Source organism: Barbus barbus, assembly GCF_936440315.1.
Source record: "Barbus barbus genome assembly, chromosome: 19".
NCBI lineage: Eukaryota > Metazoa > Chordata > Actinopteri > Cypriniformes > Cyprinidae > Barbus > Barbus barbus.
The window spans coordinates 2,896,590-2,919,095 of record NC_136747.1 but is presented as its reverse complement, the minus strand read 5'-3'; positions in this window follow the sequence as shown (position 1 = coordinate 2,919,095).

Below are 22,506 nucleotides of genomic sequence, written 5' to 3'. Positions count from 1 at the left end.
ATTCATCACATCCGCACAGCATACTATCACCCCCAAGCTAATGGTGGCGCTGAAAACTTCCATCAGTCACTAGAAAAACAGTCTCAGAGCGCACTTGTTATGGGTTGTTATACTTGCCTGGGTTGTGTAGGCTGCGTATGTGTGGGGCGGGGCTATCAAAATAGGGCTGATACCCTTTTGGGGTAGGGGCGTGTTTGTTTTGGTGATTTTCAATATCAACACTGGCTTCCAGAAATTGCTTACCCCACATTTAAGCTCAAGTTTTCTTCTCATCCGTGTCATGAGCATGAGAATGAGAATGAGCTTTATTGGCCAAGTATGTTTACACATACAAGGAATTTGTTGTAGTGACAGAAGCTCCACAATGCAACAGAAAGACAGTAACAGGACAGGACACAGATAATAAAAACAAAATAACAACAAATAGCCAATAACCAATGTACAAAGCAGCCAAAAAAAAAAATATATATATATATATATAATATAGACAACTATGTATGTACAGGTCAAGTATGTGCAAATTAGAAATTAGAAATGAGAAAAATAAAAATGAAATTAGTGAGTGTGGTGAATGGATAATGTATTAGTTGTGTGTTCCACGTTTATTGTTGAGTGTTCATGAGATGTATTGACTGAGGGAAGAAACTGTTTCTGTGTCTGGTCGTTCTGGTGTACAGAGCTCTGTGGCGTCGACCAGACAGTAACAGTTCAAAGAGGCAGTGTGCTGGGTGTGAGGGGTCCAGAGTGATTTTACCAGCCCTTTTGCTCACTCTGGATGAGAGCAGTTCTTGGAGAGTGGGGAGGGTTGTACCAATGATTCCAGGGGCGTAGCCATCATTTCAAAAGTGGGGGGGACGGAATGTCTAGTGTTATACCTGTTTTTTTGGGGGGTTTTTTCAGTTAACCGTTTTTTATTTTTAATCATACCTTTTTGCTTAATATGCTTTATGATTATATTATTATATATGATTATAAAATAGAAGGAAAGAAAGATAGAAAAAAGAAAAAGAAAGAAAGAAATACAACAGCTTGTCACTGGGACAGTACCCTTAAAAGCACATCTTTGTACCTTATTTACCCCAAAAATTTTCATAGTTGTACATTACGGTACATATTGGTACTCTAATGTACTAATATGCACCTTTTTGAGTATAAGTTACAAAGATGTCCTTATAAGGGTACTATTGTTTACATATTTCAGATTGTATTTTGTGTGTGTTGTATGTACAGTACATGGCACACAGTAATGGATACTTGCACATTCACATACTTTATTCTGTTCTGTTCTATTATACATTAGTCTGATTAGTCTATGTTAAAAGGTCTAAGAAATATCTTATCATAGACAATGCTGTAAATAATCTTTACCTCTGAAGCCTCACTGAAACTTTCTGCCTCATTCACTCCCTCTGTCTATAGCAAATAAAGTAGTGTTTGAAACATCTACATACAGGGAATAGTGATATACAGAAGAAAATAACACATTAAGTACACTGCTGGACAATAACCAATCATTTGTATCCTAAATTATTTTTTCACACTTTAGAATGGGGAACACATTCACTATTAACTATGACTTTTGCCTCAAAAAAACTCTTCATTTACTGCTGTAGAAAATGAATCCTACAAAAATATTTATTTTATTATTTAGCTTTTAGGGAATCACTCTTAAGAGTTGATCTTCATATGATTAATTGTTATTAATCAGAATGTACAACTTATGCCTTGTTAACGACTTGTCCAGCAAGCATTAATAACAGCAAGTTATCTTTTAACACGTTTATTTCATTCGTGGCCAACGATTAAAATAAATCAAATAGTTAAATTGAGTTAATTTAATTAGCTCCTGAGCGTAGGTAAAACGCGATCTTTTTGGCAAATAGTTACGACATGTTAAATCACATAACACAGACAAAGATTTCTTAATAAAGTCAAAGTTTTATTCACTATTCTAACACAACATTAACTAGACATAAACACACATACGTTGCAATGAATTGTTCCTATCTGAAGAGAGTCTTAGGTTCTAACTTAATGCTCGTTTTTCAACCTGAGGAAACTCATAGACAGAACCATGCTATATTTAAACAGCAACCGAGAGGAATCCCGGTTTCAGTCAGTAAAGAGATTTTGCGTTACTTTGTCTTTTGCGTCCGGTTCAAAGTCAGGCTTTTTTCCTCCTTTGATGTTCGTTCTTTCAAGTGATGTCCGTTCTTTGCTCAGCTTGAGACGGATCGCGTGCGGATTGGTCGTGTGACGCGGTTGCTCTTCAGTGGTTGGTCGTGCTTTCAGGTCTTAGAAGTTTAATGTTAAAGTTCTTTGGTCGTTTGCAGTACTCAGCCGTGGTGTTAAGAGGCGAGAAGCGCTTTGCAGCGTGAGCAGACCGAGAGACTCGCAGGCGTGCGTGGCCTCCTGTTGTTTTCAAACTCCAACACAACTTTTTTTCGGTTGTGCATCTGGTTTTAAGCGAGCCGATTTGGGGTCCGCCTTTTGGGCGCGTGGTCCAATCGCAAGCGTTTCTGTGGGCGGAGCCCCGCCCTGCACAGTTACGTGTTGCATACATTATCTGCGCAAGTATTTTATCACATAAAAACTTATAACAGCAGACTTCCATTCGTCTTGTAAATAGGTGTTAATGAAAAACAGATAAGATTTCATTCATACCACAATATTATTATTCATTAAATCAGCTTTCTAAAGAAACCAAACACTTATATTTTGATATGCACAAAAATACACGTGACCACAGAGGATATTACTGGGTTAAATACATTGATTAAACCATCCCCAAATTCTAAACGACACAAATAGCAGGTGAACTAACATCTAGTGATCAGGTAAACTTATACATTCTGGAAGATTACGACACCCATAGGTTTAAAATAACGCAACAAGCTTATAAACATAGAAAAACATTCTTTACACATGTTGTAACTATATTGTCTATGTTGTTTTTGTATTAGAGTATAATTTGTTTAGCAGGAACTTATTATAACTCGTTCCCTTTCCAAAACACACAATATCCATAATCCAAGCTGTGGCTCCCTTTGTCCGTCTCTGTTGGTTCAGAGAACGCAACAGGAAAAACGCATTCCTTTCTTGGGCGAACGCGAGGTCATAATGTCACTTCTTGGGGAGCTCTGGAGCTCGTCTTAGCTCCGAGTTGGCTGTAAAACTTTCTTCGTCCAGACGTTTTCATGATTTACTGCAAACTTAATGGATAGAGATTTAGGGAATATGGCGCCAGTAAAGTTTAGGCTCCGGGAAGGGGAGTTCTGTTTTCTTTCAAAATGACAAAACGTGAATTTCCTGAGCTGGACCCTGGTTTATGATCCCAGGAAGAAAAGGGGAGTTTGGAGCGATAGGTTCCGCTGGAATGCGAGCTTTGAGCCATCCTTGCATCAGGAATGTGTTGAACCTAGATGTTCGGTATCCTGATCAGGCATTACACTGCTTATTAACAGCTTGTAAGGTAGTCGTTGTAGTTGTTAAATTTAGGATTATGGGATGCAGAATATGGTCATGAAGAATACAGAATTATTATGTGCTTAAGTACTAATAAACAACCAATATATGCAAGCTAATAATTACCTACTGTAGTTAAAAATGATAGCTGAGAAGTTGTTCATCATACTAATGTTATTTTTTATTTTTCTATATTTGACTAATTATGTGTTTTTTATGATTGGTCCATATATAATCCTACAAACGCTTGTGTATTATAGACGTTATACAATGTAAAAACAGCCAGGTGTTAAAAGCCACTCTTCTCAACTGTCACTGTGTCGTCCTAATTCTGCTCTAACAAACCTAGGCTGACTGTTTCTTGTTCATTCTTGACAACAGATAAAAACGTAAAATTAGTGCAATAATGACAGAGCACCCCTAAATGAAGATCGGTCCTGTATCAGATCAGTGCTTGCAGACTTGATTGAAATACATCATGTATAGTATTGGCAGAGTTAAACATGTCACAATGCTGCAAACGCTGTAAAATCTCAGTTCAACATTATCTTTATTCTTATTTGAAGGGTTCTGATAACATACATACGTGTTAAAATAAAAGACGTTACAAAAGTGTTATGGAAAAATAATAATTATTCAACAAGAGCAATAGGCAGAGTCACTCAACATTGTGCAACACTATTCGGATCACACATGCCAACTTACGCTGCTTGACTTTTTCGTAAAAGAGGAGTGAAGAGTTTCTTGCCGCTTTGAACTCATCTCGACCTCCAATGAATGATGGATACAGCGCGGGACCGCGGGCGCGAGCCTGGGCATGTCGTGACGTCACAGACTGCGTGACTGATTGCCATGGAAACGTAAACGTCATGTATAAATGATCTTGTCTCTTTGAATTTTAAATCATTCTGCATTTATATACATTGCTCCATTAAAACCTCAACATGTCGAGAACACAACTGTCCAATGAAAAAGTGCGGGGGACGAATTTACTTTTTATAAAAAGTGGGGGGGACACGTCCCCCGCGTAATCTACGCCCCTGAATGATTCGCTCAGCAGTCTGGACTACCCTCCGTAGTCTTCTGAGGTCAGATTTGGTCGCTGAGCTGAACCAGACAGTTATTGAAGTGCAGAGGATGGATTCAATGATGGCGGAGTAGAACTGTTTCAGCAGCTCCTGTGGCAAGTTGAACTTCCTCAGCTGGCGAAGAAAGTACAACCTCTGCTGGGCCTTCCTGACAATGGAGTCTATGTGAATGTCCCACTTCAGGTCCTGAGAGATGGTGGTGCCCAGGAATCTGAATGACTCCACTGCAGTCACAGTGCTGTTCATGATGGTGAGTGGGGGGAGAGCAGGGGGGTTTCTCCTGAAGTCCACGATCATCTCCACAGTTTTGAGCGTGTTAAGCTCCAGGTTGTTGAGACGGCACCAGACAGCCAGCTCCTTAACCTCCTGTCTGTAAGCAGACTCGTCACCGTCCTGGATGAGGCCGATCAGTGTGGTGTCGTCTGCGAACTTCAGGAGCTTGACAGAGGGGTCTTTAGAGGTACAGTCGTTGGTGTAGAGGGAGAAGAGCAGTGGGGAGAGAACGCAGCCCTGAGGCATCAGCCTCCAGTGCTGATGGTGCGGGTGTTAGATGTGAATTTACCAAGCTTTACTAACTGCTGTCTGTCTGTCAGGAAGCTGTTGATCCACTGGCAGACGGAGGTGGGGACGGAGAGCTGAGACAGTTTATTTTGAAGGGTTTCCGTGATGATGGTGTTAAAAGCGGAGCTGAAGTCCACAAACAGGATCCTCACATAAGTCCCTAGTCTGTCCAGATGCTGCAGGATGAAGTGCAGTCCCATGTTGACTGCATCATCCACAGACCTGTTTGCTCTGTAGGCAAACTGCAGGGGGTCCAGTAAGGGTCCAGTGATGTCCTTCAGATAAGCCAAAACCAGTCATTGCAGTCAAACAATAATCATATTTATGAATATTAGTTATAATAATAAATAGGTACGTTTTATAGGTCTTTCTAAAAAGATAGATTCACACTACACTCAAATATTAGCTTTTTTGTGTGAAAATATTTACCTCCTAGATGTTCTCTCATTTACAGTATATGTACAGTATCTATTGCAGAAAAGTCAATCCCTGAATGCATTCCCATTGGATTACATGCAAGCTCTCCATCATCGGATCTCAGAACAGGAAGCTTGTTAATAGTTTCAGTTGTATACTGTATACTTGTATAATTGTTATAATTGTTTACTGATTAGCTATTAGTGGTCCCACTTTATATTAGGTGACCCTATTAACTACCGCTTTCAAATGAGCACTATTTCTTACAAATTCATTAATCAGAGTTTCCTGTTAGTTAATAGTAGTTGCTGTAGTTTAAAAAATGTGTTACTCATGTGTGCCCATGTAATTATTCATTAATGACAGAACAGCATTCTAAAGTGTCACTGTTTTGTTGAGGAAACTGATAATGACTGACGCATCACACAAAGGCTGGGAGTCATTGTTTAAGGGTAAAATGTTGATGAGCACGACACACATGAATTTCCTTACTGATGGTGTTTCTGGCCAATTTGTTATTTTTTTTCAAAACCAACACATTCTAGTCACATGGGACAGCACAACATTGGTGGCATATATAAACCCGCAGGGGAGCACAGACTCGCTGTATATGCACAGCCCACTGCAGAACCTGATTGTGTAGAGCAGAGGGCAATTTGGTTTCATTGTGTTACCATTCTTTATGAACGACATCCAGGGAGTAATAAATACAGATACAGACCAACATGTGGCAGATCTCCCTGTTTGGAGGATGGGGACTCCATCTGCAAGTGCTGAATCAGGTGTGATAGAGCCGAGAAACAAGTGAGCTGCCATATTGGCATCATGAAAAGATGTCTTTCTTTTATATTAGCTATAATGTGGAGATCCAGCTTTACTGCTTGAGAGATTGAGGAAGATAACCCATTATTAGAGAGGGCATGACATGCTATTTTTAAAGTATAAATAGATCATTAATTTACAAGAAAATATCTGAGTTACTATTTCAAATACTTAATGCCAGTATCTTTGTTGAATTGACTGACAGCTCTTGTGTTGCCATGTTGAGAGAAATTGGAAGTGCAGAGGCTTTGTGTGCCCTGCTGTGTGAACATGATGCTTACTGTAGATCTACACTTAAAAAAAGAAAAGTTGGGCAAACTTAAAAGTTTAAGGCAAGTTTTCACAGAAAAACTTAGAAAGTTCCTAAAAAATAAGTTGAGGAAACTCAAAAATCTGCTGAAGCTGGTTGTCTTGAACTTTTAAGTTTGCTCTTTTTTTTTCAGTGTACACTAAATGTGACCGTGCTTTTAACCATCTTACCCGCTAGATTCAGTATTCCTCAAAATGAATAAAAACAATGAAATGCAAACTCAGAATATGATACAAAGCTGCAATAATTAAATGCTAAATAATGCAAATATCCTTTATGTGTTTAATCCCATTTCATTAACCAACATGCTGACCCTCAATGATCCAATTCAACCACACTAATAAGCAAACATGACTTTAAATACAGTATAAAATGTTTTTCTTTTCTCATTCTTCATGCAGTCCAGAATGGCAGCACAACTGAAAGGTTTGTGTGAGCTTTTTGAATCTGCATTTCCTTCAGCCTGACGCTTATTCATTTCACTTTTGGTGTGAAATGGCTTTTACATTTACCAAAAAATATAACTTGTTATATTAAAAACAGACAAGCAAGCCCAGGCCAGATGGGAAAAAGTAATGCAAAAGAAACAGTGACACAAAAGTTACTTTTAGGGAGTAATGCACTAATGTAATGCATTACTTTTAAAAGTAACTATGCCCCACCATGACACATAGAACTGTAATGAAAACTGCATGATGAATAATTGTATTTGTTTGAACCAGAGCATATAGAAACACCATGATTCCCTTCACAATTATAACAAACGATTTTCAAAGGGGTTTATTACAACTCGGCCCAGAAGATGAAGTGTTAAATATAAATAAATATATAAATACAATATATAATATATACATGTTTATGGTGCAACAGTCTGAAGCAGCAAAACACATTGCAGTCATCAAACGCTTCTGTGTAACATAGTTTATTACACACACACACACACACACACAGAGAGAGATAGAGAATTCAGTCCCACAACACATTTGGACTGCCTCTCAAACACTAACACACCTCATTTAACTCATCAGCACAAGTTGAGCACTGTGCATGGATTGAGCTTTCCCTCTTTTTCCTCTTAATAATCTCAACAATAATCTCTTTTGTTTCACAGAAGTTCAGGATTAGATTGCTGTTCTAGTCAAACATGGTGCAGGGAGAACATAATGTGCTACACAAGATGCATAAATTGCCAGTCAGCACTATTTCCATGCTATAAAGAAAGACATTTAGTCCAAGGACTCTTTTGAAAAGCATTTGAGAACTATATGTTCCTCTACTCATTTTTGTCTCTTTAAGGCTGCAAGGTCAGGAGAAAAGCAAAAGGCTGTATGCAGTTCACTTGCTCTTATGTGTTATCCTTGAATGCATCTACAAGTTCATATTCTTCCATATTTGAAATATTTGAGCATGTTGTTTGTTTGATTGCCTTTTCCATTTTTATTCATCTCACTATGACCATCCCTTCTCAATGTTTGTCACAAAACAAAACAGAACAGTGGACTGGCATTGGCTGAATTCCTTTCACCGTATTTTCAAAAGCTCATGGGCACCAAATCAAAAGCACAAGTAACTGCGGACGTGATTACAGCAGAGCTTCCCTCTATTGATTTAAAGCGCTCCCTCCGAAGACGAAGTGCATCAAGGGCAGCAAGGAGGTTTCAAAGTTTACCTGTTGCTATGACACCTATCTCAAAGGTCAGATACTCTCTACCAAGGGTCACAGACAACTCAACAATAATAAAATCAAATTTATCCACAGCAGAGCAAGTTTAACACCCACACATCAATGCCTCCTTTCAGGCCACAGGTGCTGCACTGTAACAAAAACAAGGAGCAAGAAACTACATTTTGACATTTACAGTTCTTGGTGGTTTCTATAGACTCAAGTCAAAAGAGTCAAGCTGAAGTCTCTATTATATTCTGCTCTCTAAATATTCATCCTAACGCCTTAAAACAATGTCTATTTATTCTTTTGTTGTTGTTACACTTTATTTGAAGGTTCAGTTTCATATTAACTATTAAATATGACTTCCGCCTTATTAAACTCCTAACTTGCTGCTTATTAGTTAGTAAGGTAGTTAAGTTTAGGAATGGGGTCGATTAAGGGATCTAAAATATGGTCATGCAGTATAAAGCTAGAATGCTAGTAAATAGTGAGATTCGGACCTTAAAATAAAGTGTTACCTTTATATTATAGTGTGTTTGTTGATGTTCACTGTGGCAGTGTGAAGGTCTTTGTACCATTAAAACATCCTGCAAGTTTCATAGCTTAAAATGTCATCCTCGTTATACACAAAGCATTTATTTAATCAAGCCCCAAAAATGGCTCATTTGAATCTGAGGTGCAAGACGACATCACCCAGGCACAAACTTCATATTAAATAATAATAATAATAATAATAATAAAAATCCATGTCATGACCTCTATAATTACCTGTCAGCTGCTTTATTTTTTAACTTGTCTGTTTGTGGAGTGCAGCCTGGACTACAAAACTGATGGAAGCAGTTCTAAAGAAAAACAGTGACTAGATGAAACCTTGGGAAGATCCAGGGGCGTAGTTTGTGTAACCAATAACCAACACTAGCAAGTACAATTATATACAAGTATAACAAATGCTACAGTCAAGAACTACGGTACTTTTTCATAAGAGCAAGTACAAGTCAGAATCAAGAGCCAATGGGTTCTAGTGATGAGTGATGGAAAAACCTTCAGATATTCCAATGATGGCACAGATTAAATCATTAAGAGCCTGATGAACTGTTAAGGAGTAAGAAATAAACAAAAGCAATATAAGAAAATGTGTTAAGTTAAAATGTTAAGTTAGATGAACTTCCCATGCCATGTTGAATTAGAACATTCTGTCTAACTATAGCCTAAGTGTCTAAATAATATAAAATACATTATATATCCCATGTCAACAAGTAATTGTTAACTAGCCTATTACTTTATTGCAGTTAAGCAATCAACCAACTTTGCATGTGTGGTGGATAGCACAAAAGACCATTTTACAAAAAATAAACATTTAAGCAAACGAACAAATAAACCTTTAGAGGGAGCATGAGCCGGGGTCCAATTCAACCCCCCCCCCCAAAATGTTCAAACCAAAAATGCACCCTTGCTCAGACCGCACATGAAACCACACACCGTGAGTGCAGCGTGAGTGACTGACTGTATAATGTGACTGACATTTTGACAGCTCAGGTTGACTGAACTCACGCTGAAAATTTCAGCTGTGCATATCGAAAATGTAAGGTCAGTTCGGTTACAGAATATAGTTGTCGTTTCAACCATGTGACATAACCATATTTAGCACTCTAAAACATGACTGACAACTGCATTCTGCCACTGTGTGAATGCATCAATATCCATAGAAAACAAATTATTGCTCAGGTGTTGCTTTTCCTACGCTCAGGACACTTGATGATAATTCTCATTTAGCTCTCAATTCAGCATTAACAGTATCTCAGATGCTTCCTCCAAAATTCCTTAGAAGAAATACAGTGCCTTCCACTGATATTGGCACCCTTGATAAATATGAGCAAAGTCGGCTGTGAAAATAAATCTACATTGTTTATCTTTTTGATCTTTCATTCAAAAAAAATCACAAAAATTCTAACCTTTTATTGAAGTAAAACAATTGAAAGTGGAGAGAAAATCTCATGATGAAATAAATGTTTTTTCTCCAAAGCATGTTGGCCATAATTATTGGCACACCTAGAAAATCTTAGGAGTAAAATATCTCTGAAGTATATTCCCATTCATATTTACATTTTTTAGCACACCAGGATGGAGCATGAAATTATCCAGCCATGGTTTCCTGTTCCACAGGATTATAAATATGAGGATCACAAAGGCCAAATTCCCTTAATCATCCATCACAAGGAGTAAAACTGATGTGCAGAACAAGATAAGAAAAGAGCTAAAGCATTGAAAATTCCCATTTCCCCCATCAGGGTAATTATTAAGAGGTTCCAATCAACTAAAGATGTTACAAATCTGCCTGGAAGAGGACATGTCTATATCGTCATAATGCACGGTGAGGAGGAGAGTTTGAGTGGCCAAAGACTCTCCAAGGACCACAGCTTGTGTCACAAACAGCATTTCCGTCTCACGCTTGAGGTATTCGGCCAATCACAATGCACGGGATAGCTGGCCAATCAGAGCACACCCGCTTCTCAGAACGATGAGCTTTGTAAAAATTGATGCGTTTCAAAAAGGCGGAGCATAGAGGAGCAACAATAATGTACAGCATGTGGAAAATAATGTTTTGGGGTTTTTTACCTTAAACCACATAAACACATTGCATTACACTAAATACACTAAATAATATTCTTTTTAGCAACGTCATATGACCCCATTAAAATGTAAATCATTTGCTAAATCATTGTGTAACACTGTTATCTTCTGAAATTTAAGAAACAATTTTCCTAAAGAGAATAATGTGAGAAGCAGGTGGAGTCAAAAGCAAAAATCTCCATTTGATGTTTATGTAACCTTAGGCCAGGTCCAGGAGAAACATTTCAGATGTTTCATTTTTTATTTTCATTAATGTTTTCTTATGAAACACCACTACCAAACACAAAACTGCATCTTATTACAATATCACTAAAATGTAAGTATATTAAAACAAACAGTTTGCTGACTTATGTCCAACCCCAGCATGCTCATCCTCAGATCTTCCTTCCAGTGGGGTGAAGGCTCTCTCAGCATTCAGCATTTCATGCTTTTTAACAGCCCTGTCACAGACATACTCCTCAGACCTTGAGGATGCAGAATGAATCTCTTTCAAAGCGCTCGCTTCAAAGCCGAGACATTTTCAACTGCTTGCTCGAAAACTGCTCTCAGAATATAATTTCCACAGATGAAAGAGACCCCACTTATCTTACTAAAGAAAACGTTAGAAACATTCATCATTTCTAATGTTAACATCCTGCAGAATAACAGCAAGCAAAAGTACAAGGCGTCTGATTAAATCACAGCGAATGATACCTCATTTCTTGTAGACATCAGAGCTTATGCAAAACATACGATTAAAAAATACTTTGTACATATGATAATACTTTAACACACAATGCACAACAGAGTAATAACTTTAGTAATAAAGAAAGATCATGTTTTTGTCAGATTCTGCTTTGAAGCCCTCCTGGAAAATGATTTTGGTCTGGATGTGCTAATTTTATATTTATTTCTCTCTTTTTCAGTTCCCAGCAGACAGGATGATTTTAGCAAAGGATATACATTTGGTAATAATACATAATGTTATTCTTTATCAACAATAGACCTATATATTAGCTACTGTTTCAAATAGAGAAGTATGATATCATAACTGTTGAATAATGTGAAGCAACAGCAATTACAGTCCAACAGCGTCTTGGCACTTTTTATGCTTTGATCCTTTTTGTTTCTCTTTTGCATGTAACCAGTAAATATATAATTTTAGCTCATAACAATATTTTCCTCTACAGGGTTTACTGAACAGCATTATTCCATCTTCTCACTGCAATCACGTTGAACTGATAGCGGCTCCAGCGATGTGTTTTCCAAATAGCCTGACATGTTCATTTAGGTACAATTACTTACACCAGTCAGGTCTGCTGCAGGCATTTGTCACAGAGGCATTCACATTACCGGATTAATTCCTCACAATTTGCATGACATGTATTTTCCCTCACTGTGGCACCATTGTAAGCTCTGGACCCTACAGAAGAAATGAGGCTTCAGGTCTTTTGCCCCTGCAGGTCTCTGTCGTCCTCTGGTCCTGCAAAACAAATGCTGTGGGCTTCTGGATCCTCCCAATGGCACCTGATGAGTCGATCTGGCTCTGGCTGCCCTGCCTTTGGTTGGTTAAACTAGTATGTGCCCTCTAGCTATTATGGCAATAGCTTCTTAATGAACCTCGCCCTGTAGGGGGAAGAGATTAATAGTATTGGCGACTGTGCATTACTTCAGCCTGTTCTCACAGAGCTGATACCATTCTTAAACTCAGAACATGCAGAAGAGTTTAAGGGAAGGTTGAGCACTCGCATTCTAATCATCTGGACAAATGCACTGCTGCAGGCCAAGGGTCTAATAGGGAACGTTGCAGGCTATTAGTGCCGAGAGAGGGCTTTAGATAAGCAGTTTGCACTAAAAGGTCCCACGGAGTGACCTTCCCAACTTGGACCGGCGCCACAATGTCCCTTCGATCAGTACCCTGCAGGCAGGGTCACGATTGGAAAGGAGGGGCGTCATAATGAACATTGCTGGCAGTGATGAGGAGCAATGCACAATGGCGTCCTCGTAGGTCTAGAGGGAGAAACTAAGGTACAAAGCTGTCAGACCTGCACCCCACAGATGGAAGAATGCATTGTGACTGAATTGAAAAATAGTAGTTTGAAACAGTACAACCATGCCCTATGGCAAATGAACTTAGCATGAACTTACTTTTGAAACGAACTTACTTAATAAAAAAATAATTAATTAATAATTAAATAAATACATTATTAACTAATTAAAAATACTACTACTAATACTAATAATAAGGTCACACTTTATTTTAAGGCCCAATTTTCTCTTAACAAATCATTATCTGCCACTTTTGCCTCAGTGAACTACTAATTTTCTGCTTATTAATAATTAGTAAGATAGTTGTTAAGTTTAGGGATGTAGAGTATGGTCATGTAGAATATGGTCATGTAGAATATGTGCTTTATTAGTACTAATAAACAGCCAGTATATTAATAATAGGAATGCTAATAAGCAACTAGTTTACAGTGAAAATTGGTCCCTATACTGAAGCGTTACTACTAATAATAATAATATCCATATCAAAATATTTTAATCTCTTTGTTTTCTTTTTTTTTTTGCATTGTCTATTAAATGCATTTCTTATTTAAAGGTCCCATGAAATCATAATTGAAGTTTTTTGGGTGTTAGTATCAGTATATTCTCATCAAACTTTCTGTGCAATCAAATGCTCTCTAGAATTCGAAGCGCCTGCCCCCTATACTATAAATAGACGCTGAAGCCGCAGCTGAAATAGGTCACTTGTTCACAGAATTAGTATTTTCTGTATGGTGAATGGCACGTAGTGCACAATATAGGGGACAGGGAACAATTCAGACAGTGTAAATATGCTTTCCATTGAGGAAAAAAAGAAGCCTGGTTTTGCGCTGTGTCACGCTAACCACCGCACCGCACATAGTCTCCGGTCCAGAAACACGATAGCACAAGTGCGAGTCGGCACAGACCACAAAATGTATCGGACCTATTTGAATTCTACACAGAATGCTATATTTATAGCAATATGGATGAGATTGTGGTTGTCATACCCTGTCAAATGCGATAAAAGCCAGTCTAAATAAATGAGTTTTAAGCTTAGCTTTAAAAAGACCCAGGTCAGTAATGGTGCGCACATCCAGGGGAAGCTTATTCCAAAGTCTGGGCCCAGCTACAGAAAAAGCCCGATCACCCCAGTGTTTGTACCGTGACCTCGGTACTTCCAGCAAAAGTTGATTTGTTGACCTAAGAACCCTGTTTGGCTGACGAAAAGCCAGCATCTCAGTTACATACAATGGAGAAAGGCCATTGAGAGCTTTAAAAACAAACAATACAATTTTAAAATCAACTCTAAAAGAAACTGGAAGCCAGTGGAGTAAATAAAGAATTGAGGTGATGTGCTCGCGTTTACGTGTATTAGTTAGAAGACGGGCCGCAGGATTCTGCACCAAAATAAAGTGCATTACAGTAATCTAATCTTGAACTGATAAAAGCATGAATAGCTTTCTCAAGGTCAGAGTGATTCAAAAAGTTTTGACCTTGGCCAAAAGACGTAGCTGAAAAAAACTAGCTTTAACCACGCTGTCTATCTGTTTATCAAATTTCAGGCTACTATCAAAAGTCACCCCGAGATTTCTGACAGTTGGTCGAAGCTTGGAAGTCAGCGCATCAATGTCAGAAGTTACAGACTCTCCAAATAACATATATTCAGTTTTTTCCTCATTTAGGTGAAGGAAATTTTGCTCTAAACATAATTTAATGTCATTAATGCAATTAATTAATGACCTAGCTGCGTCAGCATTTTTTTTGTCTCATTGGCAAATAAATTTGCAAATCATCAGCATAGCAATGAAAAGCTATATCGTGCCTAGCTATAATGGATCCAAGAGGCAGGGGTGCAGATGGGATTTTTTAACTGGGGGGGACCAAGCTGTCAGCAGTCCAGTTGTCGCGGGGTGGGGGGGGGGGTTGTGCCCGAAGTGTGAATCTAGCTTCATAGTACTGGCTTAGTACTGCTGCTCCATGGTATAAACAGAGTATGTGCGATTGCGAATCTCGAAAGTTAAAGTGAAACTAAAAAAAATCTCAGCATCCACATGTAGGCCTAGCCCACATACACAACCATGGCAACGACAATCGCGGAAACAAGCAAAGATGACACAAAAGCATATTCAAGCAAAAGCCAACAAGGATGAGTTGTGTGAGACAAAGCAAAATCAATGTTACTCACCTACCAAAAAGAAACAACACAACCACGGTGTCCAATTCGATCCTTTCCTGCTCCTTGAGTTTCTCTCCACCGCTGGAAAGCTGCTCTGATCTATACTTACACGGGTCCTAACTCTTGCCTGATCGTAACCCTTCTTTTTAATGTTTTGTTTCTATGATATTTTCCTCTTTTTTTTATCTGCCATCTCTCTCTATCTTTAGTTGATCTGCTAATATACATCCTGACTCCTGTGCACTCAAATAGAGCGCTCTCTTCTCTCTATCAGTACAAGACACGGCCCCTTACTGCTGATTGGCTACACGTGTTTTGGGACTCGGTCAAAAGCGTTTTTCAAAAATGGCTTGGCGCATGTGGCCTGGCCGCCACTACTTAGGCTAATGTACATAGCGGAAACCCTGATTTATCCTCCGTATACTGATATTGCCTTTCGTAGAGACAGTGAGGGGGACAGATCGGGTCACTATGAATCTGGGGGTGTCATGTCCCCCCCGTCCCTAGTGCCATCTGTGCGCCTGCCAAGAGGCAGCATATAAAGTGAAAATAAAATGGGCCCGAGAATAGAGCCTTGTGGCACCCCGCAAGAGAGAGAAGTGGTGAAGGAGGACGAGTCCCCAATCATTACAGAAAAGGTTCTGTTAGTCCAATATGACGAGAACCACTGAAGTGCAGTACCCCGAATGCCAACAACATGATTAAGGCGAGACAGAAGGACTTCATGGTCCACTGTATCAAAAGCCGCTGTGAGATCAAGTAGCACTAGAATAACAGGGCACTTAGCATCAACAGACCGAGCAATATCGTTGTGCACCTTTAACAGTGCAGACTCAGTGCTGTGCCGCGATCTGAATCCAGACTGAAATTTCTCAAAAATAGATTTACTTTCTAAAAAATTAATAAAGCCAACAGAAAAGGCCCTAAAGTAGTAAAAACTTCCTTTAGCAATTTGGTTGGAACAAGGTCTAAGGGACAGTTTGTAATTTTCATATGTTGCACTACTTCATTAAGAAACGATAATGAGACCGGTTCAAACTGTTCAAACACCACAGAATGTGCTGCAGTGACAACTAAGTCAGTTTCAGAGATCTTACTAGTGAGTTGTCTGAGTATATAAATGGTGCTTCAAGTATTCTGAACGAATCTTTTAGTGTGATTTTCCTTTGTAAAGCACTGCATCCCGTCAGGTACATGCTGGGGAGAAATGCTGTCCGGCTTGATGTGATGTCATGCTGACGTGCTAAAGTACTTTCATAAAAGTGAAGCAACCACAGAGCCAGGTGACTTTCACTCAAAACTCTACACTTTTATAGCGCAATATCTGTATAGAATATTTGTCAAAATAATGTAATAAAACATGTCACTTTTGAAAGACAAGTCAATATGACATGTTTTTCTGTTTTTCTGTTTTTTTTTGTGTGTAAATAAGATTGCAACCCTAAAAACCTTGAGTTACAATGTGCATCAAGGTAATATACATTTTTTTTACCAGTTTTTACAATATGTACATTACAATACCACTAATCTCCTTTAAAGTTGATTAAATGTTGTTAATTGAAAACAATAAGAGCGCCTGAGATGTTTATCTACAATGAAAACTTGTAAATGTGTTGTATTGTTTATCAGTGATGGATCAGAACTTTATTGTTCCTGTGCCTTGTGAATGATTCTTTGTTGTAGGTAAAGACAGTTTAATCGCCATATTTATCCATTACATGACCCAAAAAAATAAATTAATAAATACTGACACCCAAAAGATACAGTACACCAACCTATATGCAAGTCACACTGTAAAAAAAAAAAAAAAGTGCTCCAAAACCAGAAATGCTTTAAGACTAGTGCTTATCACATGACACAAAAAGTTAAGGACACACAATCAGGGAGCTCCAGATGTTCCATCTAAGCATGATCAAGAGGAGGGTGAGTAAACGGTGACAGGATTTTTGGGTAAACTATGCCTTTAATTAAGTACTGGTGAGATAACTAATCTACTGTTAACTACAATTCCCACAGCACTTAACATTTTTCTAGAGAAAATAACAAACAGAGGAAATCTTCCAGGACTGCTCACTTATCTATGCTTTATATCTATTCTTATTCAACTAAATAAACAAGAGCAACTCACCATTGTGTAACAACAGTAAAACAAACACTAAAACAACAGCAATGGGTTTCCTGGGATAGGCCACTATGAAGTGTCACCATCAGCTCTAAAATAGGCTCAGGTCTCAGGTGTTAGCAGTAATCAGGCTCTGCCCTCATCCAATCGCCAACTGTGCACAACAGAGGAAAGGAAAACAAGAAAGAAAACATCAGGGGCTCATAACATAGTTTCAGCATTCAGCAGTACTAATAAGTCATCCTAAAGATGGGACATTTAGTCCACAAACACGTACAGAGGTTTAAGGATTTTCTCTTCAGGGCTCCTGATTGCAAGTGGTTGCTTCATAAAACTTTATGCACATTCTGATTTGCAGCATTGCATCTTAAAACCCACAGTGGTGTTCTATAGGGTTGTATAGACCACAGAAGCTGATTTTGTCAAATATTCTATAAGTTCTATATATTCTATACTGATGCACAGACTAAGCTGGGGATGTGAACAACTAATGGAGATGGTCTGTGTTTTGGCTTCTGGTGTGCCAATCATCTGTGAGGGAGGCAGGTTCTGGATTCAGTTTTGACTGTTATTTTGCTGAATTAAATTTTGAGGATCAAAAATGATTTGTGTTGTCGTAGGACAAAATCAGCAGTCTTTGATGGTTCTGATTCTGACCAATGGTCGAGTAATTGCCTTTGTGATAAATCGTAGGGTCCCAGTGAAATTCTGGCATCACAGTTGTTTAATGTGATTGAAAGATCCCACAGGCGAGTCCCGTAGAGAAACCTTTATAATTCATGCATATAGTCTCATTATTATCCATCACTACTGTTAATCAAGAGGGCGAGTGCTAAGTGGGATTTGTGCGGTTGAGATTTTTGGGCTTCTGCTTGATTAGATATGAGTCTGCTGCCCGCTGACTGCATTGGAGAGCAGACCTCTGTATCTACATGTATGGAAAGTTGATAAATAATATCTGCACAAATAATGGAATAAGAACTATATCTATATCTAAATATTTCTACTGGATTTCCACTTAGAAATGATTGTATAATGCATATTAATGTAAACTGTATAATTTATATTTTGTGTATTATTTTGTACATTCTCTGTCATATAGGCTATATAGACAAAAAAATATATACACTGGCACTGGCAAAATGCTGTTCTTTTTTATCAAAGAATCCTGAGGGGGGAAAAATGTGTCCGTTTCCACATACACATACACACACACACACACAAGGCAGCAGAACTGTTTTCAACATTGATAATAATCAAAAATATATATCATATATATCAAAACAACATGATGGGGAACTCTTCACAATATTATGAAAGTCTTTCTTCTTTTGTTACCAGTTGCCAATTCATTAAAGTGTGTTTTCTCTAGTGTTCTTATGTTAGTTTCAAACATTTCCTTTTAAACTGTCTTAATGTCACGAATCCGGTCCGTGGCTTTCTGTCTGATTGTCACCAGAGGTCGCCCTTCCAACATATTGACTCTCACACTACACAGACTGTTACACTTGCCCTGGACTTCAGTTCCCACAATCCATTTCACTCTGATTACACACACGGCTGCAGCCAATCACACACTCTACATAAGCTATGGACTTCCTCCTTCTCAATGCCGAGTATTGTTTGCACATATCACTCTCCTAGCGATAGCTACATTACAGAGCCAGTATAAGTTTTCCAGTCTTAGTTCATAGTCTAGTCTAGTCCTGTATTACCTGTTACCTGATTCTTGTGTATCTTAGATTTGTCCCTTTGCCTTGCTGTTTCGGACTGTGTTTGCACCTCGCCTGGACTTTGCTCTTGTTATTGGATTACCCCTCTTGTCAAGCCCTCTGGATATTGTTTGCTGATTGAAGACCCACGCTTGCCCTAGGATTACTCTTTGTCTTGCTCTCAATATACCCATTTGTCATTGTCTGAACCTTACCTGTTTCATGACCACGTCTCTGAATAAAAGCTCTGCATATGGATCCGTATGTCTCTCGTCCCTGTCGCCTCGTAACACTTAAATTAATTTATAATGATTCTTCTGGATTTCTTCATCCAAACAAAATTCCAGGATTATTATATGTTAATATTTAAGTTCTAAATGAAATCTTGAGAGCACAAAGGCAGGCTTTTCCAGCTGCTTATATTATCACTCCTGTAAAAAGAAATTCAGGAGTCCCTCCATCACTTCAGTATATACAGTACATCACCCCATGTCATTTGACAACATGCTCCACAAAGTGTTAAATCAACCGTGGCTTTTTTTCCTGCTCAGTTATGATATAACTGTCAATATATCTGCCACTTCAATAACTGTCTTTCACTTCAATAACTGTCTCACTTCAAAAACTGTCTGGTTCAGCTCAGCTATCAAATCTGACCTCAGAAGACTATGGAGGGTAGTCCGGACTGCTGAGCGAATCATTGGTACAACCCTCCCCACTCTCCAAGAGCTGTACTTATCCAGAGTGAGCAAAAGGGCTGGTAAAATCACTCTGGACCTCTCACATCCAGCACACTCCCTCTTTGAACTGTTACCGTCTGGTGGACGCTACAGAGCTCTGAGCACCAGAACGGCCAGGCACAGAAACAGTTTCTTCCCTCAGGCAATCCATCTCATGAACACTTGAACTCTTAACAATAAACATGAAACACACAACACTATCATACTTTTTATTTTACACACATAGTTATTACATTTCAAATTTGCACCCAACATACCTGTACGTACTGAATTGTCTATTTTGTATATTGTGTTTGTGCTATTTGGAACATTATCCATTTTTGTATATTTGTACATTATTTTTTTATATTATTTTTTTTTTTTTTTTACTACCCGTGTCCTGTCCTGTTGCTGTCATTCTGTAGCACTGTGGAGCTACTGTCACTAAAACAAATTCCTCGTATGTGCAAACCTGGCAATAAAGCTCATTCTGATTCTGATTCTTATATAAATGTATCTATACAGAACCAAATGTCCAAGAATAAACCTACTAAAATATTATTCCCAAAATAATATACAAGAGGGCAATGGTCTAGGCTAAATCAATCTAATGAATAAATATTATCTGTCTTTATTTGTTTATTTATTTATGAATTATTACTGAACTGTATGCCTGGATGTCATATAACATGCTATTAATTATACATAGCATGTAGTGTTTAGTTTTTTTTTTTTGCAATTTATTTGCAAACAGAATACAACTAACCATATTACCTTCAGCAGGATATGATTTGCAGCTACATTTTTATAGTTGTGCTCTGTGCCGGTAAGAAGTAATGAGTGTGATAACTAGCCCTGGTCTCCACTGTATACTAGCTTGTTAGATACCTGTAAAAAGAAATCGCAAGTCTCTTAACACTACCTTTAAGTAATAAAGGCCAATGACCAATTTATAATCATCTGTTCTAGGAAACAGGCGAGAGGTGTATTTAGTCAGAATGACTGTGTTACACAAAAACAGTTTGTCCGCCTATACAGTTCCATTACACGGTTCATTAAACATTGTGTTTGAGCTGCCTATCACAATCGACAGAGGATCATCCGGGACCATTTCAGGTTTGTAGTGATCCTAAAGCAAGCTAAGTTTGTGTGTGATGGAATTTGTGGTGAAGATTGTTCCCCTTAAGAGTATTGCTCAGTGTAAAGACACATTAGCAGTGTCTAAATGAAGTACTATTGATGAAAACGCTCATGTTCATCCTCATTATTTCCCTCCTCTCTATACTTGGCCTAAATGACTGACAGCATGATGTTTAGAGTGAAAAAAGACACGCAGAGCTTATTTCCAGTTATAAATGAATCTGGCCTTGCGTTGCTCCACTCCTTCTCATGCACACACTCAGTGCTTTTATACCCTATGGAACAATCAATACTCTATGCAAATGCTGGAGGAATCACTTCATACCATCTCTCATTGTCTAAATATACTCACATAACAGTTTTATACAAGTAGCTGGTCCATGTAACTTCGTAAAATGATCCTCAAATCTAACAAAACGCTTCTCTCCATCTCTCATGAATACGGTGGCCGAGAGAGCTCAACGCGCTGCAACTTCAGAAAACACATGCAAATAGACAAAACACCAGCAAATCAAGAAAACATCTTCATCATTTTGACAACACATGCGCTGCAAATGCTCACAACACATGCAAATTGAGAAACGCTGCAAATGCTCACAACACATGCAAATTGAGAAACGCTGCAAATGCTCACAACACATGCAAATTGAGAAACGCTGCAAATGCTCACAACACATGCAAATTGAGAAACGCTGCAAATCCTCACAACACATGCAAATGTCCTTTCTTTCATTAGCCTACTAAAAGGGCCTGAATAAATTTTAAAATATTATTCTTACTGACATTTTTATTTTGACCTGGTTTTAACAATTAATGAAGCATTGCAAATGTATTTTCATTAACCTTGAAATTATATTTAGTTGAGGATAAGTTAGCCATCTTACATAATAACGTTAATCGTGTAATTTGTCATTATTAATCTAATAATATCCAAAAGATAAAGAAATCATGCAATCAGGGTGTTAAAATAAACAACAACAACAAAAAAACACTCACCTTTCAGTTCACCAACAACTCAACCAATAGCCACTGCACAATAAGCAAATCCCAGCTGGTCCGTCACTTTTTTTGGGTCCCCTTGAAACATTTCCATTGTGGTCTTCTTCTTCTTCTTGTTGTTTAATGGCAATTAACTCCTAAGGAGCATTATCGTCACCTACTGTGCTGGATTCCATTGTGGTCCATGCAGCGTTTCTTAATTTGCATGTGTTGTGAGCATTTGCAGCGTTTCTCAATTTGCATGTGTTGTGAGGATTTGCATTGTTTCTCAATTTGCATGTGTTGTGAGGATTTGCAGCGTTTCTCAATTTGCATGTGTTGTGAGCATTTGCAGCGTTTCTCAATTTGCATGTGTTGTGAGCATTTGCAGCGTTTCTCAATTTGCATGTGTTGTGAGCATTTGCATTGTTTTTCAATTTGCATGTGTTGTGAGCATTTGCAGCGCATGTGTTGTCAAAATGATGAAGATGTTTTCTTGATTTGCTCGTGTTTTGTCTATTTGCATGTGTTTTCTGAAGTTGCAGCGCGTTGAGCTCTCTCGGCCACCGTACATGAAATATCTCTGAAGTAACGTGGTTGGTGCGGCGCTGTGCCTTCTCATTCCAGTCATAAGCACACAGAGGTTGCTTTGTGTGAGCGGCTAATTAAAGCCATATTCTTCCTCTTAACTT